At 46.1% G+C, this 15,175-nt stretch overlaps 1 pseudogene; it reads left to right on the top strand.

Moving 5' to 3' along the window:
* Positions 1–370: 370 nt before the first annotated feature.
* On the top strand, positions 371–12,099 carry LOC135530529 (tetratricopeptide repeat protein 39B-like; annotated as a pseudogene).
* The last annotated feature ends 3,076 nt before the right edge of the window (positions 12,100–15,175 follow it).

The following is a 15,175-nucleotide window of genomic DNA, read 5'->3' as shown; positions in this document are numbered from 1 at the left end:
ACCTGACCACCTCAGACTAGTGTTGACCTGACCACCTCAGACTAGTGTTGACCTGACCACCTCAGACTAGTGTTGACCTGACCACTTCAGACTAGTGTTCACCTGACCACCTCAGACTAGTGTTGTCTCTGTTGAACTGTCCTCTCTACCATTGATGTTGTTTTGAGGAAGGCTTTCTGTGTGTTTGTCTCACCTACCTTATTTAGATCAGCAACTAACTGGAAGTCTCTCTGCTAAATGACCAACATGGAATATGTGTGGTTGTGTGTGTGTGTTTGTTTGTGTTTATGTGGTTGTGTGTTTTTTGTGGTTGTGTGGTTGTGTGTTTGTGTGTTTTCACTATAACGTATCTGTGTATGTCTTCAGAGGAGATGCATGCAGAGATCTGCTATGCTGAGTGCCTACTGCAAAAAGCCACGCTCACCTTTGTACAGGTAAAATATCCTAACGCTAATCTACACAGGTAGAGTATGCTAACGCTAATCTACACAGGTAGAGTATGCTAACGCTAATCTACACAGGTAGAGTATGCTAACGCTAATCTACACAGGTAGAGTATGCTAACGCTAATCTACACAGGTAGAGTATCCTAACGCTAATCTACACAGGTAGAGTATGCTAACGCTAATCTACACAGGTAGAGTTTGCTAACGCTAATCTACACAGGTAGAGTATGCTAACGCTAATCTACACAGGTAGAGTTTGCTAACGCTAATCTACACAGGTAGAGTATGCTAACGCTAATCTACACCGGTAGAGTATCCTAACGCTAATCTACACCGGTAGAGTATCCTAACGCTAATCTACACAGGTAGAGTATGCTAACGCTAATCTACACAGGTAGAGCCATGCTAACGCTAATCTACACAGGTAGAGTATGCTAAGCTAATCTACACAGGTAGAGTATGCTAACGCTAATACTGTTTTCTTGTCTTAATTCATTGACTTGTTTCTCTCCCTTCTTCTTTCAACAGGATGAAAACATGATCAGCTTTATCAAAGGAGGGATCAAAATACGCACAAGTTTTCAGATTTACAAGTCAGTGTTCCCCAAATCAGTCCGAGTTGGAATAACTGGACTTGTTGAATCAGATAGAATAGGTTGAGTATGGATATAACTGGCTGGGGACTAGTAGATGGGTATAACTGGCTGGGGGACTAGTAGATGGGTATAACTGGCTGGGGGACTAGTAGATGGATATAACTGGCTGGGGGACTAGTAGATGGGTATAACTGGCTGGCGGACTAGTAGATTGGTCTAGTGTAGGTATAACTGGCTGGGGGACTAGTAGATGGATATAACTGGCTGGGGGACTAGTAGATGGGTATAACTGGCTGGGGGACTAGTAGATGGGTATAACTGGCTGGGGGACTAGTAGATGGATATAACTGGCTGGGGGACTAGTAGATGGGTATAACTGGCTGGGTACTAGTAGATGGTATAACTGGCTGGGGGACTAGTAGATGGGTATAACTGGCTGGGGGACTAGTAGATGGGTATAACTGGCTGGGGACTAGTAGATGGATATAACTGGCTGGGGGACTAGTAGATGGATATAACTGGCTGGGTACTAGTAGATTGGTATAACTGGCTGGGGACTAGTAGATGGGTATAACTGGCTGGGGACTAGTAGATGGGTATAACTGGCTGGGAGACTAGTAGATGGGTATAACTGGCTGGGGGACTAGTAGATGGATATAACTGGCTGGGTACTAGTAGATTGGTATAACTGGCTGGGGGACTAGTAGATGGGTATAACTGGCTGGGGACTAGTAGATGGATATAACTGGCTGGGTACTAGTAGATGGGTATAACTGGCTGGGAGACTAGTAGATGGTATAACTGGCTGGGGGACTAGTAGATGGATATAACTGGCTGGGGGACTAGTAGATGGATATAACTGGCTGGGGGACTAGTAGATGGGTATAACTGGCTGGGGGACTTTAGTAGATGGATATAACTGGCTGGGGGACTAGTAGATGGTATAACTGGCTGGGGGACTAGTAGATTGGTATAACTGGCTGGGGGACTAGTAGATGGGTATAACTGGCTGGGGGACTAGTAGATGGATATAACTGGCTGGGTACTAGTAGATGGGTATAACTGGCTGGGAGACTAGTAGATGGGTATAACTGGCTGGGGACTAGTAGATGGATATAACTGGCTGGGGGACTAGTAGATGGATATAACTGGCTGGGGGACTAGTAGATGGGTATAACTGGCTGGGGGACTAGTAGATGGATATAACTGGCTGGGGGACTAGTAGATGGGTATAACTGGCTGGGGGACTAGTAGATTGGTATAACTGGCTGGGGGACTAGTAGATGGGTATAACTGGCTGGGGGACTAGTAGATGGATATAACTGGCTGGGGGACTAGTAGATGGGTATAACTGGCTGGGGGACTAGTAGATGGATATAACTGGCTGGGGGACTAGTAGATGGGTATAACTGGCTGGGGGACTAGTAGATGGATATAACTGGCTGGGGGACTAGTAGATGGGTATAACTGGCTGGGGGACTAGTAGATGGATATAACTGGCTGGGGGACTAGTAGATGGATATAACTGGCTGGGGGACTAGTAGATGGGTATAACTGGCTGGAGGACTAGTAGATGGGTATAACTGGCTGGGGGACTAGTAGATGGATATAACTGGCTGGGGGACTAGTAGATGGGTATAACTGGCTGGGGGACTAGTAGATGGGTATAACTGGCTGGGGGACTAGTAGATGGGTATAACTGGCTGGGGACTAGTAGATGGGTATAACTGGCTGGGGGACTAGTAGATGGGTATAACTGGCTGGGTACTAGTAGATGGATATAACTGGCTGGGGGACTAGTAGATGGATATAACTGGCTGGGGGACTAGTAGATTGGTATAACTGGCTGGGTACTAGTAGATTGGTATAACTGGCTGGGGGACTAGTAGATGGATATAACTGGCTGGGGGACTAGTAGATGGATATAACTGGCTGGGGGACTAGTAGATGGATATAACTGGCTGGGGGACTAGTAGATGGATATAACTGGCTGGGGGACTAGTAGATGGGTATAACTGGCTGGGGGACTAGTAGATGGGTATAACTGGCTGGGGGACTAGTAGATGGATATAACTGGCTGGGGGACTAGTAGATGGGTATAACTGGCTGGAGGACTAGTAGATGGGTATAACTGGCTGGGGGACTAGTAGATGGATATAACTGGCTGGGGGACTAGTAGATGGGTATAACTGGCTGGAGGACTAGTAGATGGGTATAACTGGCTGGGGGACTAGTAGATGGATATAACTGGCTGGGGGACTAGTAGATGGGTATAACTGGCTGGGGGACTAGTAGACGGATATAACTGGCTGGGGGACTAGTAGATGGGTATAACTGACTTGGAGACTAGTAGATTGGTCTAGTGTAGGTATAACTGGCTGGGGGACTAGTAGATTGGTCTAGTGTCGGTATAACTGGCTGGGGGACTAGTAGATTGGTCTAGTGTAGGTATAACTGACTGGGGGACTAGTAGATGGGTATAACTGGCTGGGGGACTAGTAGATGGGTATAACTGGCTGGCGGACTAGTAGATTGGTCTAGTATGGGTATAACTGACTGGGGGACTAGTAGATTGGTCTAGTGTAGGTATAACTGACTGGGGGACTAGTAGATAGGTATAACTGGCTGGGGGACTAGTAGATGGGTATAACTGGCTGGGGGACTAGTAGATTGGTCTAGTATGGGTATAACTGACTAGGTGACAGTACTTATGACATAACATCCTGTGCTCTCTTCCTGTAGGGAATGTCAGAATATTCTGAATGTGACTCAGGACCATAGCAGTGAATCATTCAGGCAGTTCGAAGGAGGAGTGAGACTGGGTATCGGATCCTTCAACCTGGTAAGAAAGACGTGTGTGTGTGTGTGTGTGTGTGTGTGTGTGTGTGTGTGTGTGTGTGTGTGTGCGAGATGTATAAATAAATGCAGCTTGGTTTTAACAAGTTGTCTCTCTCTCAGATGCTGTCCCTCCTTCCTCAGAGGATCCTCAGGTTGCTGGAAGTCATCGGCTTCTCTGGCAACAGAGTGAGTTTAATGGCTCAGCAATGAACTGCTATGACTGCTTATATAATGAATGCTGGTGGGCGTTAATTAGCCTTTTGGTTAGAGCGTTGGACTAGTATCCGAAAGGTTGTAAGATCGAATCCCCGAGCTGACAAGGTAAAAAAAAAATCTGTCTTTCTGCCCCTGAACAAGGCAGTTAACCCACTGTTCCCTGAACAAGGCAGTTAACCCACTGTTCCCCTGAACAAGGCAGTTAACCCACTGTTCCCCTGAACAAGGCAGTTAACCCACTGTTCCCTGAACAAGGCAGTTAACCCACTGTTCCCCTGAACAAGGCAGTTAACCCACTGTTCCCTGAACAAGGCAGTTAACCCACTCTTCCCAGTTAGGCTGTCATTGTAAATAAGAATTTGTTCTTTACTGACTTGCCTAGTTAAGTAAAGAAAAAATACATTTTAAAAATAACTTGTAATAGCTGTTATAAGGAGCTATGAACTGTTAAGAATGCTATGTATTGTGTCTTGTAGGACTTTGGTCTGTCTCAGCTGAGAGAAGGAGCAGCTAGCCACGGTCTCAGAGCTGTCCTCAGTGTGTTAACGTTGCTGCTGTACCATACCTACGTTACACTCATACTGGGTAGGGACACACACACACACACACACACACACTGGTTAATAGTTGTGTAAATGTTGTGTGATGGTTGAATGACGATTGTTGTGTGTTCCAGGTTTTGGAGAAGGTTAGTAATTTTGTGATATTTGTTTGGTGGTTGTGGTTATTTGTGATGGTTCTATCATGGTTCTGTCATGGTTCTATGGTGGCTGTATTCTGGTTCTATCATGGTTCTATGGTAGTTGTATTCTGTTCTATCATGGTTCTATGGTGGTTGTATTCTGGTTCTATCATGGCTGTATTCTGGTTCTATCATGGTTCTATCATGGTTGTATTCTGGTTCTATGGTGGTTGTATTTTGGTTCTATCATGGTTGTATTCTGGTTCTATCATTGTTGTATTCTGGTTCTATCATGGTTCTATCATGGTTGTATTCTGGTTCTATCATGGTTCTATCATGGTTGTATTCTGGTTCTATCATGGTTGTATTCTGGTAACATGGTTGTATGGTGGTTGTAACATGGTTGTATGGTGGTTGTAACATGGTTGTATGGTGGTTGTAACATGGTTGTATGGTGGTTGTAACATGGTTGTAGGGTGGTTGTAACATGGTTGTATGGTGGTTGTAACATGGTTGTATGGTGGTTGCATTCTGGTTGTATGGTGGTTGCATTCTGGTTGTATGGTGTTTGTATGGTGGTTGTAACATGGTTGTATGGTGGTTGTAACATGGTTGTATGGTGGTTGTAACATGGTTGTATGGTGGTTGTAACATTGTTGAATGGTGGTTGTATGATGGTTGTGTTATGGTAACCTTGTCACAGCATTGTTTGATGATGGTTAGTTGGTGGTTGTGTTAGCATGGTGTTGTGGTGGGATGATGGATGTGGTGGTTGTATGGTGGTTGTGGTGGGATGTATGGTGGGATGGTTGTGTGATGGTTGTGTTATGGTTGTTCCAGGTACTGGAGAAGGAAACCTTGTAGAGGCAGAAGCCTTACTGGGACCTTACCTTGAGAAGTTCCCTAATGTAAGTATCTCGCACACGCACACACACACACACACACACACACACACACACACACACACACACACACACACACACACACACCCTGTATGGTATGAGAGTGTTTCTCTCCTAGGGTTCTATCATTCTGTATGGTAGAGTACTGATGAGAGTGTTTCTCTCCTAGGGTTCTATCATTCTGTATGGTAGAGTACTGATGGGAGTGTTTCTCTCCTAGGGTTCTATCATTCTGTATGGTAGAGTACTGATGGGAGTGTTTCTCTCCTAGGGTTCTATCATTCTGTATGGTAGAGTACTGATGGGAGTGTTTCTCTCCTAGGGTTCTATCATTCTGTATGGTAGAGTACTGATGGGAGTGTTTCTCTCCTAGGGTTCTATCATTCTGTATGGTAGAGTACTGATGGGAGTGTTTCTCTCCCAGGGTTCTATCATTCTGTATGGTAGAGTACTGATGGGAGTGTTTCTCTCCTAGGGTTCTATCATTCTGTATGGTAGAGTACTGATGAGAGTGTTTCTCTCCTAGGGTTCTATCATTCTGTATGGTAGAGTACTGATGGGAGTGTTTCTCTCCTAGGGTTCTATCATTCTGTATGGTAGAGTACTGATGGGAGTGTTTCTCTCCTAGGGTTCTATCATTCTGTATGGTAGAGTACTGATGGGAGTGTTTCTCTCTTAGGGTTCTATCATTCTGTATGGTAGAGTACTGATGGGAGTGTTTCTCTCCTAGGGTTCTATCATTCTGTATGGTAGAGTACTGATGGGAGTGTTTCTCTCCTAGGGTTCTATCATTCTGTATGGTAGAGTACTGATGGGAGTGTTTCTCTCCTAGGGTTCTATCATTCTGTTTTATTCTGCTCGGATTGCTGTGCTCAGAGGAAACTTCGAGAAGGTGTGTGAAACTTCAAATAAAACTTCAACAAATATTTTTTAATGTGCATTCCAATACAAATGTTATATACAGTACCTGTCAAAGGTTTGGACACATCTACTCATTCAAGGGTTTTTCTTCATTTTGACTATTTTCTACATTGTAGAGTAATAGTGAAGACATCAAAACTATTTAAAAAACATACATGGATTCATGTAGTAACCAAACAAGTATTATATATATTTGAGATTCTTCAAAGTATCTACCCTTTGCCTTGATGACAGCTTTGTACACTCTTGGCATTCTCTCAACCAACTTGACATGGAATGTTTTTCCAAAAGTCTTGAAGGAGTTTCCACACATGCAGAGCACTTGTTGGCTGCTTTTCCTTCACTCTGCGGTCCAACTCATCCCAAACCATCTCAAATGGGTTGAGGTCGGGTGATTGTGGAGGCCAGGTCATCTGGTGCAGCACTCAATCACTCTCCTTGGTCAAATAGCCCTTACGCAGTCTGGAGGTGTGTTGGGTCATTGTCCTGTTGAAAAACAAATTATAGTCCCACTAAGCCCAAACCAGATGGGATGGCGTATCACTGCAGAATGCTCTGGTAGCCATGCTGGTTAAGTGTGCCTTGAATTCTAAATAAATCACAGACAGTGTCACCAGCAAATAACCCCCACACCATAACACTTCCTCCTCCATGCTTCACGGTGGGAACCACATATGCAGAGATCACCCGTTCACCTACTCTGCGTCTCACAAAGACACGGTGATTGAAACTAAAAATCTCAAATTTGGACTCATCAGACCAAAGGACAGATTTCCACTGGTCTAATGTCCACTGCTAATGTTTCTTGGCCCAAGCAAGTCTCTTCTTATTATTGGTGTCCTTTAGTAGTGGTTTCTTTGCAGCAATTCAACCATGAAGGCCTGATTCACGCAGGCCTGTCTCCTCTGAACAGTTGATGTTGAGATGTGTCTGTTACTTGAACATAAATACTCTTTGAAGCATTTATTTGGGCTGCAATCTGAGGCTGGTAACTCTAATGAACTTATCCTCTGCAGCAGAGGTAACTCTGGGTTTTCCATTCCTGTTGCGGTCCTCATGAGAGCCAGTTTCATCATTGCGCTTGATGGTTTTTGCGACTGCACTTGAAGAAACTTTTAACATTTTTTAAATTTTCCAGATTGACTGACTTTCATGTCTTAAAGTAATGATGGACTGTCTTTTCTCTTTGCATAATTGAGCTGTTCTTGCCATAATATGGACTTTGGTCTTTTACCAAATAGGCCTATCTTCTGTATACCAACCCTACCTTGTCACAGCACAACTGATTGGCGTAAACACATTAAGAAGGAAAGAAATTCCACAAATGTACTTTTTAACAAGGCACACCTGTTAATTGAAATGCATTCCAGGTGACTACCTCATGAAGCTGGTTGAGAGAATGCCAAGTGTGTGCAAAGCTGTCATCAAGGCAAAGTGTGGCTACTTTGAAGAATCTGAAATATAAAACATATTTTAATTTAACTAACACTTCTACTACATGATTCCATGTGTGTTATTTCATAGTTTTGATGTCTTCACTATTATTCTACAATGTAGAAAATAGTCAAAAATAAAGAAAAACCCTGGAATGAGTAGGTGTGTCCAAACTTTTGACTGATTCTGTACATAGTAACTTCAATCATCACGACAGGACATAAGACCTGTCTCTCTCTACCTCCCTCTTTCGCTCTCAAACTCTTTCAACCTCCCTCTCCACCCCCCCCCTCAGGCCCAGTTAAAGTTTGAGGAGTGTATCTTAGCCCAGTCTCAGTGGAGACAGATTCACCACCTGTGTTACTGGGAGTTAATGTGAGTCACACCTTCACTCAGGACTGGCTGCAGGCATACAGATACGCTGACCTGCTCTGTAAGGAGAGTCGCTGGTCCAAGGTAGGTAGACACACCCTGACCCCTGACACCTGTGTGTCTCTGTAAGGAGAGTCGCTGGTCCAAGCTAGGTAGACACACCCTGACCCCTGATCCCTGTGTGTCTCTGTAAGGAGAGTCGCTGGTCCAAGGTAGGTAGACACACCCTGACCCCTGTGTGTCTCTGTAAGGAGAGTCGCTGGTCCAAGGTAGGTCGACACCCCCTGACCCCTGTGTGTCTCTGTAAGGAGAGTCGCTGGTCCAAGGTAGGTCGACACCCCCTGACCCCTGACCCCTGTGTGTCTCTGTAAGGAGAGTCGCTGGTCCAAGAGGGAGGGAGGGACACATACACACCCTGGAGAGGGACACACCCTGACCTCTAACCCCTGTGTGTATAGGCCATATATGTCTACCAGAAGGCTGCTATCCTCTCTATGTTGCCTGAAGAGGAGCTCAAGAAGACTGGAGAGAACGTGGTCGAGCTGTTCAGGTGAGCTTACAACTGTTCACAGACGGCGTTCATAACAGCTCATTGTATGTCATAAAACATTCATAGCAGCTCACTGGCCGGGCATAGGTAGAATGGCTCTGGCTATGAATATGGTGTGTGTGTGTGTGTGTGTGTGTGTGTGTGTAGGCAGGTAGAGGGGCTGAAGCAGAGACTAGCAGGAAGTCCATACCTACTGAGAAGTTTGCAGTGAGGAAATCACGAAGATACAACGCCAGAAACCCTGTTAAACTGGTGGTCCCAGCACTGGTAACACACAGACACACACACAGATACACACACAGATATACACAGACACACACACACAGATATGCACACAGACACACACACAGATATACACACACACAGATTCACACACACACACACACACACACACACACACACACACACACACACACACACACTCACACAGATATGCACACAGACACACACACACAGATATGCACACACACCCACACACACACACGCACAGATATGCACACACACATATATACACGCAGATTCACACACACACACAGACACACCCACAGATATACACACACACACAGACACACACACACAGATATACACACACAGATATAGACACACAGACACACACACAGATACACACACACACACACAGATACACACACACACAGACACACACACACACAGATACACACACACACACAGATATACACACACAGACACACACACACACAGATATACACACACAGACACACACACAGACACACACACACACAGATATACACACACAGACACACACACGCACAGATATACACACACACACGCACAGATATACACACACACACACAGACACACACACACACACACAGATATACACACACACACACACACACACACACACACACACACACACACAGATATACACACACACACACAGACACACACACACACACACACAGATATACACACACACACACAGACACACACACACACACACAGATATACACACACAGACACACACACACACACACAGATATACACACACACACACAGACACACACACACACACAGATATACACACACACACACAGACACACACACACACACACAGATATACACACACACACACACAGACACACACAGACACAGATATACACACACACACACACAGACACAGATATACACACACACACAGACACACAGACACACACAGACACACACACACACAGATATACACACACACACACACAGATATACACACACACACACACACACACACACACACACAGATATACAGATATACAGACACACAGACAGATTCACACAGACACACACACAGATATACACACACACAGATATACACACACACAGATATGCACACAGATATACACACACACAGATATACACACACACAGATTCACACACACACACACACACACACACACACACACACACACACACACACACACACACACACACACACACACACACTCACACAGATATGCACACAGACACACACACACAGATATGCACACACACACACACACACACACGCACAGATATACACACACACACATATATACACGCAGATTCACACACACGCAGACACACCCACAGATAGACACACACACACAGACACACACTTTTTTCCATTCTGATCGCCCCCCCCCCTCTGTGTGTGTGTGTGTGTAGGAGATGATGTACGTATGGAATGGTTTCACCATTGTAGGGAAAGAGAGCAGACACCACAGAGAGTCTCCTCATCACCATAGAGAAGACAGAGGAGGAGCTACGCAACGACCCCAGTAAACACACACACACACACACACAACCCCAGTACACACACACACACACACACACGACCCCAGTACACACACACACGCACGATCCCAGTAAACACACACACACGCACGATCCCAGTAAACACACACACACATTCACAACTCATCTTTAAAACTTCCTCAGGATCGCTGGGTCCCCCTGCGGGATGGTTGAGCAAACGTGATTAGCATGTGATTAGCATGTGATTAGCATGTGATTAGCATGAGGTTGTAAGTAACAAGAACATTTCCCAGGACATAGACATGTCTTATTCGGGCAGAAAGCTTAACTTCTTGTTAATCAACTGTCCAATTTACAGTAGCTGTTACAGTGATAAATGCCATTGATTGTTTGAGGAGAGTTTACAGTCATTTACTTGAAAATGTATATACTGACCAGTTAGGCACATTTGGGCACTGTTGATACAACATTTTGAACAGAAATTAAATGGTTCATTCATCTTAACTTAATCAAACTGCACTGTCCAATTAACAGTAGGTGTTACAGTGATAAATGCCATGCTATTGTTGAGGAGAGTGTACAGTTATGAACTTTAAAATGTTTTAATAAAGCAATTAGACAGATTTGGGCATTCTTGATACAACATTTTGACCAGAAATGGTTCATTGGATCAGTCTAAAACTTGACTGCTGCCATCTCCCCCCCCCAGGTCCATCAGAGTACCACCCTGATGACCAGTGTCTAGTTCAGATGTTAAAAGGCCTCTGTCTTAAACACCTGGGAAGACTACTGCAGGCCGAGCTATGCTTCACACAGGTTCTGTCCAGGTATGACACGCCCACACAGGTTCTGTCCAGGTGTTTGGTTCAGCAGCCCCAAATACAGCCCTCACCAAGGCAGGTATTATTGGCCTGTCCTACTTTATTTATTTGACCCGAGACGCGCCCCGAAAGAAAACACGTAAATCTTTGATAAAGAGCAAAACAGCACCTCTCTGTCTCAGTATGTGATGCCCCTCCTCTCCATACCCGTCCTTCTCTCTCTCTCTCTCTCTCTCTCTGTCTCTGTCTCTGTCTCTGTCTCTGTCTCTCTCTCTCTCTGCTAACCCTCTCTCTCTCTGTCTGTCTCTCTGCTAACCCCCTCTCTTTCTCTCTGTCTCTCTCTCATATATATATATATATATATATATATATATATATATACATATACATATACACATACACATACATATATGTGTCGTTATATATATTCCCTTAGTGAGCGGAGAATCAGATTTGACCACTACCTGATCCCCTTCACCCTGTATGAGTTGGGTCTACTCTACAAACAACAGGGGACTTCATCAAGGCCCACGATACATAGAAACGCCAAGTAAGTCTGTCCGCGTGGCTCCCCTTTCAGTACACTACATAGGGAATAGGTTGTAGTACTATTCATTCAGTACACTACATAGGGAATAGGTTGTAGTACTATTCTTTCAGTACACTACATAGGGAATAGGTTGTAGTACTTATTTAAAAAGGAGCTGTATAGGGAGCAGGGTGTCGTTTTGGGCCGCAGCCTGGATCACATGTAATATACTATTTAGCAGACACTTCTATCCAGAGCCCACGGTCTGTATATGTTTATTTAACTAGTCAGTTAAGAACAAATTATTATTTACAATGACAGCCTAGGAACAGTGGGTTAACTTCCTTGTTCAGAGGGCAGAGCGACAGATTTTTACCTTGTCAGGCTACCATACAGCCTCTACACTCTAACCACGAGGCTACCCTACCGCCTCTACACTCTAACCACTAGGCTACCATACAGCCTCTACACTCTAACCACTAGGCTACCCTACCGCCTCTACACTCTAACCACTAGGCTACCATACCGCCTCTACACTCTAATCACTAGGCTACCATACCACCTCTACACTCTAATCACTAGGCTACCATACCGCCTCTACACTCTAACCACTAGGCTACCCTACCGCCTCTACACTCACAACCACTAGGCTACCATACCGCCTCTACACTCTAACCACTAGGCTACCATACCACCTCTACACTCTAACCACTAGGCTACCATACCACCTCTACACTCTAACCACTAGGCTACCATACCGCCTCTACACTCTAACCACGGCTACCATACCACCTCTACACTCTAACCACTAGGCTACCCTACAGCCTCTACCTCTAACCACTAGGCTACCATACCACCTCTACACTCTAACCACTAGGCTACCCTGCCGCCCCTACACTCAAACCACTAGGCTACCATACAGCCTCTACACTCTAACCACTAGGCTACCCTGCCGCCTCTACACTCTACCCACTAGGCTACCATACCGCCTCTACACTCTAACCACTAGGCTACCATACCGCCTCTACACTCTAACCACTAGGCTACCATACCGCCTCTACACTCTAACCACTAGGCTACCCTGCCGCCCCTACCTCTAACCACTTGGCTACCATACAGCCTCTACACTCTAACCACTAGGCTACCCTGCCGCCTCTACACTCTACCCACTAGGCTACCATACCGCCTCTACACTCTAATCACTAGGCTACCATACCACCTCTACACTCTAATCACTAGGCTACCATACCGCCTCTACACTCTAACCACTAGGCTACCCTACCGCCTCTACACTCTAACCACTAGGCTACCATACCGCCTCTACACTCTAACCACTAGGCTACCATACCGCCTCTACACTCTAACCACTAGGCTACCATACCACCTCTACACTCTAACCACTAGGCTACCATACCACCTCTACACTCTAACCACTAGGCTACCATACCGCCTCTACACTCTAACCACGAGGCTACCATACCACCTCTACACTCTAACCACTAGGCTACCCTACAGCCTCTACACTCTAACCACTAGGCTACCATACCACCTCTACACTCTAACCACTAGGCTACCCTGCCGCTACACTCAAACCACTAAGCTACCATACAGCCTCTACACTCTAACCACTAGGCTACCCTGCCGCCTCTACACTCTACCCACTAGGCTACCATACCGCCTCTACACTCTAACCACTAGGCTACCATACCGCCTCTACACTCTAACCACTAGGCTACCATGCCGCCTCTACACTCTAACCACTAGGCTACCCTGCCGCCCCTACCTCTAACCACTTGGCTACCATACAGCCTCTACACTCTAACCACTAGGCTACCCTGCCGCCTCTACACTCTACCCACTAGGCTACCATACCGCCTCTACACTCTAACCACTAGGCTACCATGCCGCCTCTACACTCTAACCACTAGGCTACCATACCGCCTCTACACTCTAACCACTAGGCTACCCTGCCGCCCCTACCTCTAACCACTTGGCTACCATACAGCCTCTACACTCTAACCACTAGGCTACCCTGCCGCCTCTACACTCTACCCACTAGGCTACCATGCCGCCTCTACACTCTAACCACTAGGCTACCATACCGCCTCTACACTCTAACCACTAGGCTACCATACCGCCTCTACACTCTAACCACTTGGCTACCATACAGCCTCTACACTCTAACCACTAGGCTACCCTGCCGCCTCTACACTCTAACCACTAGGCTACCATACCGCCTCACACTCTAACCACTAGGCTACCCTGCCGCCTCTACACTCTAACCACTAGGCTACCATACCGCCTCTACACTCTAACCACGAGGCTACCATACCACCTCTACACTCTAACCACTAGGCTACCCTACAGCCTCTACACTCTAACCACGAGGCTACCATACCACCTCTACACTCTAACCACTAGGCTACCCTACAGCCTCTACACTCTAACCACTAGGCTACCATACCACCTCTACACTCTAACCACTAGGCTACCCTGCCGCCCCTACACTCAAACCACTAGGCTACCATACAGCCTCTACACTCTAACCACTATGCTACCCTGCCGCCTCTACACTCTACCCACTAGGCTACCATACCGCCTCTACACTCTAACCACTAGGCTACCATACCGCCTTTACACTCTAACCACTAGGCTACCATACCGCCTCTACACTCTAACCACTAGGCTACCCTACCGCCTCTACACTCTAACCACTTGGCTACCATACAGCCTCTACACTCTAACCACTAGGCTACCCTGCCGCCTCTACACTCTAACCACTAGGCTACCATACCGCCTCTACACTCTAACCACTAGGCTACCCTGCCGCCTCTACACTCTAACCACTAGGCTACCATACCGCCTCTACACTCTAACCACTAGGCTACCCTGCCGCCTCTACACTCTAACCACTAGGCTACCATACCGCCTCTACACTCTAACCACTAGGCTACCCTGCCGCCTCTACACTCTAACCACTAGGCTACCATACCGCCTCTACACTCTAACTACGAGGCTACCATACCACCTCTACACTCTAACCGCTAGGCTACCCTACAGCCTCTACACTCTAACCACTAGGCTACCCTACCACCTCTACA

Source organism: Oncorhynchus masou, unplaced genomic scaffold (genome assembly GCF_036934945.1).
Source record: "Oncorhynchus masou masou isolate Uvic2021 unplaced genomic scaffold, UVic_Omas_1.1 unplaced_scaffold_1368, whole genome shotgun sequence".
Taxonomy (NCBI): domain Eukaryota; kingdom Metazoa; phylum Chordata; class Actinopteri; order Salmoniformes; family Salmonidae; genus Oncorhynchus; species Oncorhynchus masou.
Note: the sequence above shows the minus strand (reverse complement) of the source record. Positions and strands in the feature narration are given on the sequence as shown.